General features: G+C 35.7%; 1 pseudogene; it reads left to right on the plus strand.

Annotated features, from left to right (window-relative positions):
* The first annotated feature begins 7479 nt into the window (after positions 1-7479).
* LOC126007638 (uncharacterized) lies at positions 7480-7569 on the plus strand (annotated as a pseudogene).
* Positions 7570-9627: the final 2058 nt, after the last annotated feature.

Raw genomic sequence — 9627 nt, forward strand, 5'->3', positions numbered from 1 at the left:
GGTGAGCTTCATGTCGTGAGCTGGACCTGCCAGCCCTCCTGTCTTTTGTCTCGAGAATTATTGCAAAAATGTTTTTTATTTTTTTTTAAACCCATAGATGTGGAAGACTATTCTACATCTATCTTTCTCCCTCTGACTTATTTCACTCAGCATACTAGATACAATGTACATCAATGAATAGGAAAATTTCATGACTTCACCTCTCCTGATGGCTGCATAATATAACATTGTGTATATGTACCACAGTTTCTTTAGCCATTCATCTGTTTATGGGCATCTTGGTTGTTTCCAGAGTCTGACTAAATTCAGTAGGGCAGCAATGAATATTGGTGAAGGGATTTTTGTATTGTATTTTTGTTTTCCTGGGGTATATTCCTAGGAATGGTAAAGCTAGATAGTATAGGAGCACAATTTCCAGTTTTTGGAGGAATCTCCATATCGCTATCCATAAAGGTTGGACTAGATAGCATTCTCACCAGCAGTGAATAAGAGTTCCTTTCTCTCCACATACCCGCCAGCACTGATTGTTCTCATTCTTTGTGATGTGTGCCAATCTCTATGGCGTGAAATGATACCTCAATGCTGTTTTGATTTCCATCTCCCTGATGATTAGTGATGCGGAGCATTTTTCAAGTGTCTTTGGCCATTTGTATTTCTTCTTTGACAAAGTGTCTGTTCATTTCTTCTCTCCATTTTTTGATGAGATTATATTTTTTTCTTGTAAAGTTCCATCAGTGCCTTGTATATTTTGGATATTAGCCCCTTATCTGAAGGGTATTGGGTGAATAGCTTCTCTTACTCAGTGGGTGGCTCTTGTATCCTGGGCAATATTTCCTTTGAGGTGCAGAAGCTTCTCAGCTTAATGTATTCCCATCTGCTTATCTCTGCTTCTACTAGCTTGGAGAGTGCAGTTCCGTCCTTGAAGGTGTCTTTAGTCTAGTGTTTCATAATTATTTTCTGTAATGCTCCCCTAGGAAGAAGAAACCATTTTTGTGCCCCACTTGTGTCACTGTAAATAGTATCTTTATTAAAAATTTTATCCTGCGAAAGAAAAATATATAAAAATAATTTGAAATGATTTTTTAATCAGAGGTGATATCTGGATTAATGGCTACAATGAGCACATTTTGCAATCCATAACTTTTCAAAGTGGGTTTTGAAGCAGCACACAGCAACTCTCAGCTCCAGAGACTTACAGAGACATTAATACGGGGTTTAGCTTGTTACGATAGCGTTTGCGTAGTTCAAATCCGCTCCCCTTTACGGAGCCTCGTGCCCCACCTGGGGATGTTCCCCACTATTTGAGAACTACTGCTTTAGTCTCAATGCAATGGAGTGTTTTTCCTACAAGTTGTTCTATATACCTTATGGTTTCAGGTCTGATATTAAGGTATTTAATGTATTAATTCATTTTACCTTTTTACATGATGTTAGCTAGAGGTATGAGTTCACTTTATTGTAAGTGACTAACCAGTTGTGCCAACACCACTTGTTGAAGAGGCTTTCCTTGCTCTATTTAGGATTTTTTGCTCCTTTATCAAAATGTGACTGTATGTCTGGGGAACATTCTCTGAGTACTCAAGCCTATCCCACTGATCTCAGGGTCTCTCTTTATTACAATACCATGCTGTTGGGATAACTATCACTTTGTAATATTTTGGGTCAGCAGCTTGCAAGACAGATGTCCTACGGCTGTGCATTTGCTCTTGCCCCAATAATAGTTAATTTTTATAATCGATTGCTGGAGATTTTATTCAAAATACATAAGACATTTATTTATACTTAAAAATAAAAATAATGAGCTGAGAGTAAACATGCTTTTTTTAAATTTTAATATCTTTATTTAAACACATTGATGACAAATCTGATTGCAGTTGGGTTTCAGTCATGTAAGGAACACCCCTTTTCACCAGTGCAACATTCCCATCACTAATGTACCAAATCTCCCTATTCACCACCTCACCCCTGCCTGTACTTTAGACAGGCTATTCCACTTCCATCATTCATTTATATTGTTTTTGCTAATTCTTAATGTAGTTATTTCTCTAATTGAACTCACCACTCTTTGTGGTGAACTTCATGTCATGAGCTGAACCTTCCAGCTCTCGTCTCTTTTGTTTCTTCCCTATCATTATTGGTGTACAAAAAGGCCATTGTTTTTTCTGTGTTAATTTTGTAGCCTGCCATATTGCTAAATAAACATATTGTTCAAAAAGCTTTATGGTAGAGTCTTTAGAGTTTTCTAAGTAGTGTATCATGTAATTTGCAAACAGTGAGAGCCTAAATTCTTCCTTTCCTTTCTGGATTCCCTTGATATTTTTTCTTTCCTAATCGCTATAGCAAGTACTTCCAGTGCTATGTTGAATAGGAGTGGTGAGAGAGGACAGCCTTGTCTTGTACCAGAATTTAGAGAAAAGGCTTTTAGTTTTTCTCCATTGAGGATAATATTTGCCATTGTTTGTGGTAGATAGCCTTAACTACATTGAGAAAGGTTCCTTTTATTCCCATCTTCTGAGAGGTTTTTTTTTTTTTAATCAATAATAGGTATTGGTCCTTATCAAAAGCTTTCTCTGCATCTATTTGTATGATCATGTGATTTTTTTTCTTGCTGTTGATAGATTTACAAATGTTAAACCTTTTTTGCATTCCTAAAATGAAACCTACTTGATCATAGTGAATGATCTCTTGGTGAGGCATTGGATCCTATTTGCCAGGAATTTGTTGTGTATCTATGCATCTGTGTGCGTCAGGGATATTGGTCTGTAATTTACTTTTTTGGAATTATCTCTGACTGATTTTGGTATCAAGATGATATTAAATTTGGAAAAACTTTGGAAGTGTTTCCATTTTTTCAATTTCATGAAAGAGCCTGGCCAGGATTGGTAGTACTTCTTGAAAGGTTTGAAATACTTCACTAGTAAATTAATCTGGGCCTGGGGTTTTGTTTTTGGGAAGATATTTAATTACTGTTTGAATTTTCTCAATAGTGATGGGGGTGTTTAGATATGCTACATCCTCCTTAGTCAACTGTGGAAGGTTATAGTATTCCAAGGATTTTTCCATTTCTTCAAGGTTCCCATGTTTGGTGGCATAGAGTTTCTCAATGTAGTCTCTGATTACCCTTTGGATCTCTGCAATATTTGTAGTGATCTTCCCCTTTCCGTTTCTAATATGGTTTAACAAGGTTCTCTTTCTCTCTTTGTGAGCTTTGCAAATGGTCTATAAATCTTGTTGATTTTTCAAAGAACCAACTTCTGTTTTCGTTGATCTTTCGGATTGTTTTTGGTTTTCCACTTCATTGAGTTCTGCTTTCAGCTTTGTTATTTCCTTCTGTCTCCCTATTTTTGGTTCCTCTTGTTGGTCATTTTTTAATTTTTTGAGCTGTGTCATTAAGTGATTCAGGTATGCCTCTTCTTCCTTCCTGATGTGTGATTGTAGAGCTATAAATTTTCCTCTCAAGACCACCTTTGCTATGTCCCAGAGATTCTGGCAGTTTGTGTCTTCATTATCATTTGTTTCCAGGAAAGTTTTGATTTCCTTTTTGATTTCATCTTGGACCCACTGGTTGTTCAGTAGCAGGGTGTTTAATTTCCAATTGTTAAAGTTTTTCTTCTGTGTGGCTTTGTAGTTCACATCTAATTTCAGAGCCTTTTGGTCATCAAAGGTAGCCTGCAAGATTTCTATCCTCTTGATTTTATGGAGGTATGTTTTATGTGTCAGCATGTAGTATCCTGGAGAATGACCCATGTGCATTGGAGAAGAATATATATACATATATACCTACTAGGCCTCTTTCTGCCATTTCTCTTTTAGGACTAGTATATTTTTGTTGGGTTTCAGTCTGGTAGACCTATCAAGTTTTGACAGGGCCATATTGAGGTCTCCCACAATTATTGTGTTATTATTAATATCCTCTTTCAAATTTGTCAATAATTTTATTAGCCATTTTGCTGGTCTCTCATTTGGGTGTGTATATGTTTAGAAGTATGATTTCCCTGTTGCACATATCTCTTGATTACTACAAAGTGTCCATTTTTGACTTTTCTGAGTCTAAAGTTTGTGTCATTTGATAATAATATGGCCAACCCAGCTTTTATAAGCATGCTTGTCCTCTAGCCTCTGCTTTTTGAGTCTTTGTTCTGACTATTCAGGTATGTTTCTTGTAGGGAGCAGATGGTTGGCTTCATCCTTTTGATCCAGTTAGCCAATCTGTGTCTCGTAACTGGTGCATTTAGTCCATTGACATTAAGAAAGATGATTGTCATGGGATTTGTCTTAACCTTTGTGTATAACTTTGGTGTGTCGGTTGGTCTATCTTATTTTAAAGTAGACCTTTCAATTTTTCCTTTAAGGCTGGTTCTGTATTTGTGAAGTTTCTGAGCTGTTGCTTATCAGTGAAACTTTGTATCCTTCCTTCAAACCTGAATGTGTGTGGAGCTAGGTGCAGTATTCTAGGTGAAGCATTCATTTCATTCAGTCTTGTCACACTATCCCTCCACTGTCTTCTGGTTTTGAGAGTTTCTTGTGACATGTCTGCTATAAATTTTAAGGATGTTCTTTTGAATGCAATTTCCCTTTTGGATCTAGTTGTTTTCAATACTCTATCTCTATCTGTGGGATTCATCATTGTAAGTAGAATGTGCCTTGGGGCTGTTTTTTTCTTCAGGTCTCCTTTAGCTGCTAGTCTTCAGGCATGCAGGATTTGATTGCATGCAGTCTTTAGCTCTGGAAGTTTCTCTGTGATGATGTCTTTGACTGTTGATTCTTCTTGGGGTTCTCCTTTTTGGGCCTCTGGGACTCCAATGATTCTTATGTTGTTTTTGTTGAGTTTATTAAAGACTTCTATTTTCTTCTGTTCACATTCCTTGAGTACTTTTTCCATTGTCTGATCATTTTGCCTTAAGGTTCTTTTCCAATTTCTTCTGCTGTATGGAGTTGTTCTGCATTTCATATTCCAGTTCACTGATTCTGTTTTTAGCTGCTGTTACCCTGTTGGAGAGGCTTTCCATTGAGGTTTTCAGATCAGCTACAATGTTTTTCAGATTTGTTATTTCAGTTTCAATTTTTCTTATTTCTGTCTTTCTGTTCTGTTGTGTATGTAAATATTTTAGGGGATTACTATGTTACTCACCCTAAACTGATTGGTGATTGTGCCCTACCCTAGGGTGTGACCTGGCATTCTGCCCCCACCCTAGGGTAGTACCTGATTCTGCTTCCACCATTGGTTGGTATCTGATCCCACCATTGGGTGGTACCTGATTCTGGTGGATAAAAACAAGAGTCTGTGGAAGGCCAGGGCTTTTTGGCTGGAACTGAAGCTGGGTCTTTGGACTTCAGTCTTGTCCACCCAATAAAGCAAATATTTCCACGAGCCTGTCTGTGAGCTGTTTACCCGCCGTTTCACCTCAGAACCCTCGGCTAGACAGGGTGGCAGACGCGTGCTCCGAGCTGGAAGGGAAAGACCTCATCCTTCATCCCTCCATCAGTCAACCTCTTCAGGGGCTGACTTGCTACACTGTTCTGTTTAGCTAGAGCTATGTTTTCCTTGATTTCCATGAGGATCCTTCATATTTCTATTCTTAACTCCTTATCTGAGAGATTAATCATATGGTTGGTATTTTTTGGGACATCAGTGCTATAATCTTCTTTCTCTTTAGATGGTGGTTGCCTGTGAGGTTTCCCCATTGTCACTCTTGTAGTATGATTTTTTTCTGCGTGTTATGAAAAGAGTGTGTGGCTGCGAGGCAAAGCGGAGTGGCCATGCTCATCTGGAGACTCTAGGAGACAGTTTTTGCTGGGCCCTTCCTTGTCTTCTCAGGAGAGCTTCAGGAGACTAAAGAGAAGAGAAAAACATGCAAAGCTGACATATCCCCCTCAGTCTCTCCCAGTAGCCAATCTCACAGCAGGGGCAGACCCCTCCTGCCTGTCTTCACAGACAAAGGAGCCACCTCTCTGCCTTGCACCTCTGATAGCTGGTTTTTCACTTACTCAGTCTTTCTTGGCCATTCGGCCTGAGCACTTCCAGGAGACAGTTTTTTCTGGGCCCTTCCTGGCCCTCTCAGGAGAGCTTCAGAAGACAGAAGAGAAGAGAAACAAGCAAAGGCGAAAGGTGCCTTGAGTCAGTGGTAGGTTATATTTGACTTCATCTTCACTGTAAATTTTCTCCCCCTTCCAAATCCAACACTATTTCCATGCAAAAATTTTTGATATATCCACACATTCTGTCTTTACTTAAGGATTGAAGAAGTATACCGTTGACTCTGAGTATACTATATCTAAATATATCTCAAATTGTGAAATAGAAAGTGATCCAATCACATCACTTTATATATTAAATATTTAATTTTAGAGGCCAGAGAGGTGGCGCTAGAGGTTAAGTGTCTGCCTTGCAAGTGCTAGCCATAAAAGGACTGTGGTTCGATTCCCCAGCATCCCATATGGTCCCCCTAAGCCAGGGGCAATTTCTGAGCGCTTAGCCAGAAATTAACCCCTGAGTATCAAATGGGTGTGGTCCCCCAAAAAACAAAAAAATTTTAATTTTAATTTTATTGGTATAATAATAGATTTTATGCTTCATGCATAATATTGTATTTTAAAAATGGTTATTGCTAAAATCTTTTCATGTATGTCAATACTAATATATCTTAATAATATTGTTTATTTTTTTTCTATTCATTTTGAGCTTGTTTTTGGGCCTATATTTCTCACTTCATAATGTTCCAAGGATTTTATCTATGCCATTCTCTAGATCTAGAATTAGCCATTTCTCTAAGGAAATATTTTTTTCTGTAAGAATTTTATTGGAAATCATTATTTGGGTTCTCAAACATATTGAATTTAGAAGAGAACACTTTTGTTAAAACAAGGTAGACAATAAATTTCTTACTGTGTATCTAACATTTGTGACTCTTAAACTATTTGGCGGGGTGGCTTTCAATCTGTGGTCAGGGTTCACTCTCAGTGATATTTAGTAGTTCTGTGCTAAGGCCCAGTTATTCATTCTGATTAGCCTCCAAGTGTCAAAGAACACCAGGACCATCAAAGTGATGTTTGGGCATCCGGGGCCACATTATTATGTGCTTGGGGACTTTAAACACAACAGTTGGAAACGTAAAGGTTTTGTATTTCCACGGTAAGAGAACTGATAGGCCATATGATAGCAATAGACCTTGAAAGATGTAATATCTCCATGTCAAGATACTTTGTTTCCTTACAATATTATTCAATTAAAAAATCTTACCCATATAAAAACTTAAATGGAGTTAAGATCATGTCTTTGGTATATTAGAAACAAGGCACTCTATCAACAACACACTATTACTATAAATTGGAATATAAGGAATGAACATTTAGTCATGCATCATGATGGAAAATTATTTGAGTAATTATATATAAATATGTTTTTTTCTATTACACTAACTATATCACAGAATTATTGTCTTAAACATGTATCATCTCATAAAATCTTCAAATCAGCATTTGCTTCAACAGCACATATATTAAAATTGGAACAATGCAAAGACGATTAGCATGGCCCCTGTTCAGTATAACATGCAAATACAAATTTTTAAGCATTCCATAATTAAAAAAGACTAAATAATCAATTTAATCACAACTGAACTGGTTCTTTGCCCAGAATTACAATAATAATATAAATTATCACCTAGGCCATATTATCTTCAAGATTGTTATTTTTGAATCAAATGAAAATTGAGAAAACGTTTCTTATACTAAAAATATTAAGGAAATATTTAATATAACTTTTATGTGCCACTTTGTTTTTATTACATTGCCGAATTCTTTTTTGCATCAACATTTTGTCCTAAATACCAATATGTATATAGTAATTTGAAAAGCAAGAGAACAGGTAAAAGCAGCATAGGTTATTATAAATATAACATGGGATTTTACATTTGCATGATCTCTTATGCTTATGTGGTAATTTAGGCAAAATACTTATAACAGAATTTTATATGCATTAAATGCTTCTCTTTTTATATTTAATTCTAGTGTTTCAGCATATATTAGGCCCTCACTAATCAACCTTCACTTTATATCTTTGACAGCAATTTATTTTTTTTACCTTCTTGGTATATTCTAAAATCAGCTCAGAAAAGAACATACTACTTTTTATTAACTATCTTCCCTGCTGTGCTATTCCACAGTAATTCTCTTTTTATCTGAAATCCTAAAAAGTCATCATAAAAGTAAAGAGAATGAAAAAATTTCCTTGACTCAAGATAATTTTAAACATAAAGGGCATAGGCATTTGACTATTAGCAGACAAACAGATTCATCTAGATACCAAACAATGTCAAATGAAAGAAAATCAAATTTACTCTAAGACTCAAATAAAATGAATATTTATTATATGCTTATTTCTTTCTACATAAAATCAGATCAAGCTAATTTTCAATGGTAATATGATGTTTAATCATATTTGTACATTATAAATTTTTGTAATTTAAAGACTCTTGGACTCATGTAGAAATCTTGGTCCAGAAATGAAAATAGAAATTATTGTATTAAATAAATTTATAGTACACTCTTTTACTTCAAAATTTGTTTCTGTTAATTTTTTTTTTTTTTTGGTTTTTGGGCCACACCCGTTTGATGCTCAGGGGTTACTCCTGGGTATGTGCTCAGAAATCGCCCCTGGCTTGGGGGGACCATATGGGACGCCGGGGGATCGAACCGCGGTCCTTCCTTGGCTAGCGCTTGCAAGGCAGACACCTTACCTCCAGCGCCACCTACCCGGCCCCTGTTTCTGTTAATTTTGAGAATAGATATGTGAAATAAAAACTTGTTTCCAATATTGATGTACTTCCCATGTAATGATGCTATTTCTAAAAACAAGAAAAGGTTATAACAGAGTGTCTTTATTTTACCTCACTGTGTCATTCCTAACTTATATTTGTACCTATTAATATTTTCCTAGGTTGGAAACATATAGAATATGAATTATGGCATTTTATGGTAAGTTTAAAAGAAAAGTTATTATGTATTTATTGTATTTTTTACGCAAATACAAAACTCTTGTTATAAGACTAAATAAATTCTGGGTGTTCACAAAATAGTACTTGAAGTATCCAAATATTAATCTGAGCTAAGTTTGTCAAAGAGAGAAGAAAAAATTGCCAAACATGTTTATAGATATATGGAGCATAAAATGGTAAAGAAATAAACAATAGCTGATATTACAAAATGTGCCTGTAGAACTGAGTTTGCTCAGTAGGAGAACATGAAAAATGATGGAGGAGGACTATTATATTGTGATGGGAGTGGTATTATAATGTGGAATTCATAAAATGCTATAACAGTATTATAATTTACAGTACCTTCAAAATAAAAGTATTAACACACCCACAAAGCCAATATCCCATGACAAAATTTTGTATTTTGACATATTTTCATTCTTTAATATTTTTAAATAACTTGTTAAGTTCATGATTGATAAAATAAAAATTAACTATTCAAAACAGAGTTGGAGTTGTCTGGTGCTCTGGTCAAGTTAAGCTTTGATTTATGTTCTCATTGATACTATTATAGCTCTTTATATTTAGTGTTCTAGGTCTGTTATGATTTGTCCATTGAAAATGTACATAAGTGTGAACAATTACATGCAAA

Source organism: Suncus etruscus, chromosome 4, assembly GCF_024139225.1.
Source record: "Suncus etruscus isolate mSunEtr1 chromosome 4, mSunEtr1.pri.cur, whole genome shotgun sequence".
Taxonomy (NCBI): domain Eukaryota; kingdom Metazoa; phylum Chordata; class Mammalia; order Eulipotyphla; family Soricidae; genus Suncus; species Suncus etruscus.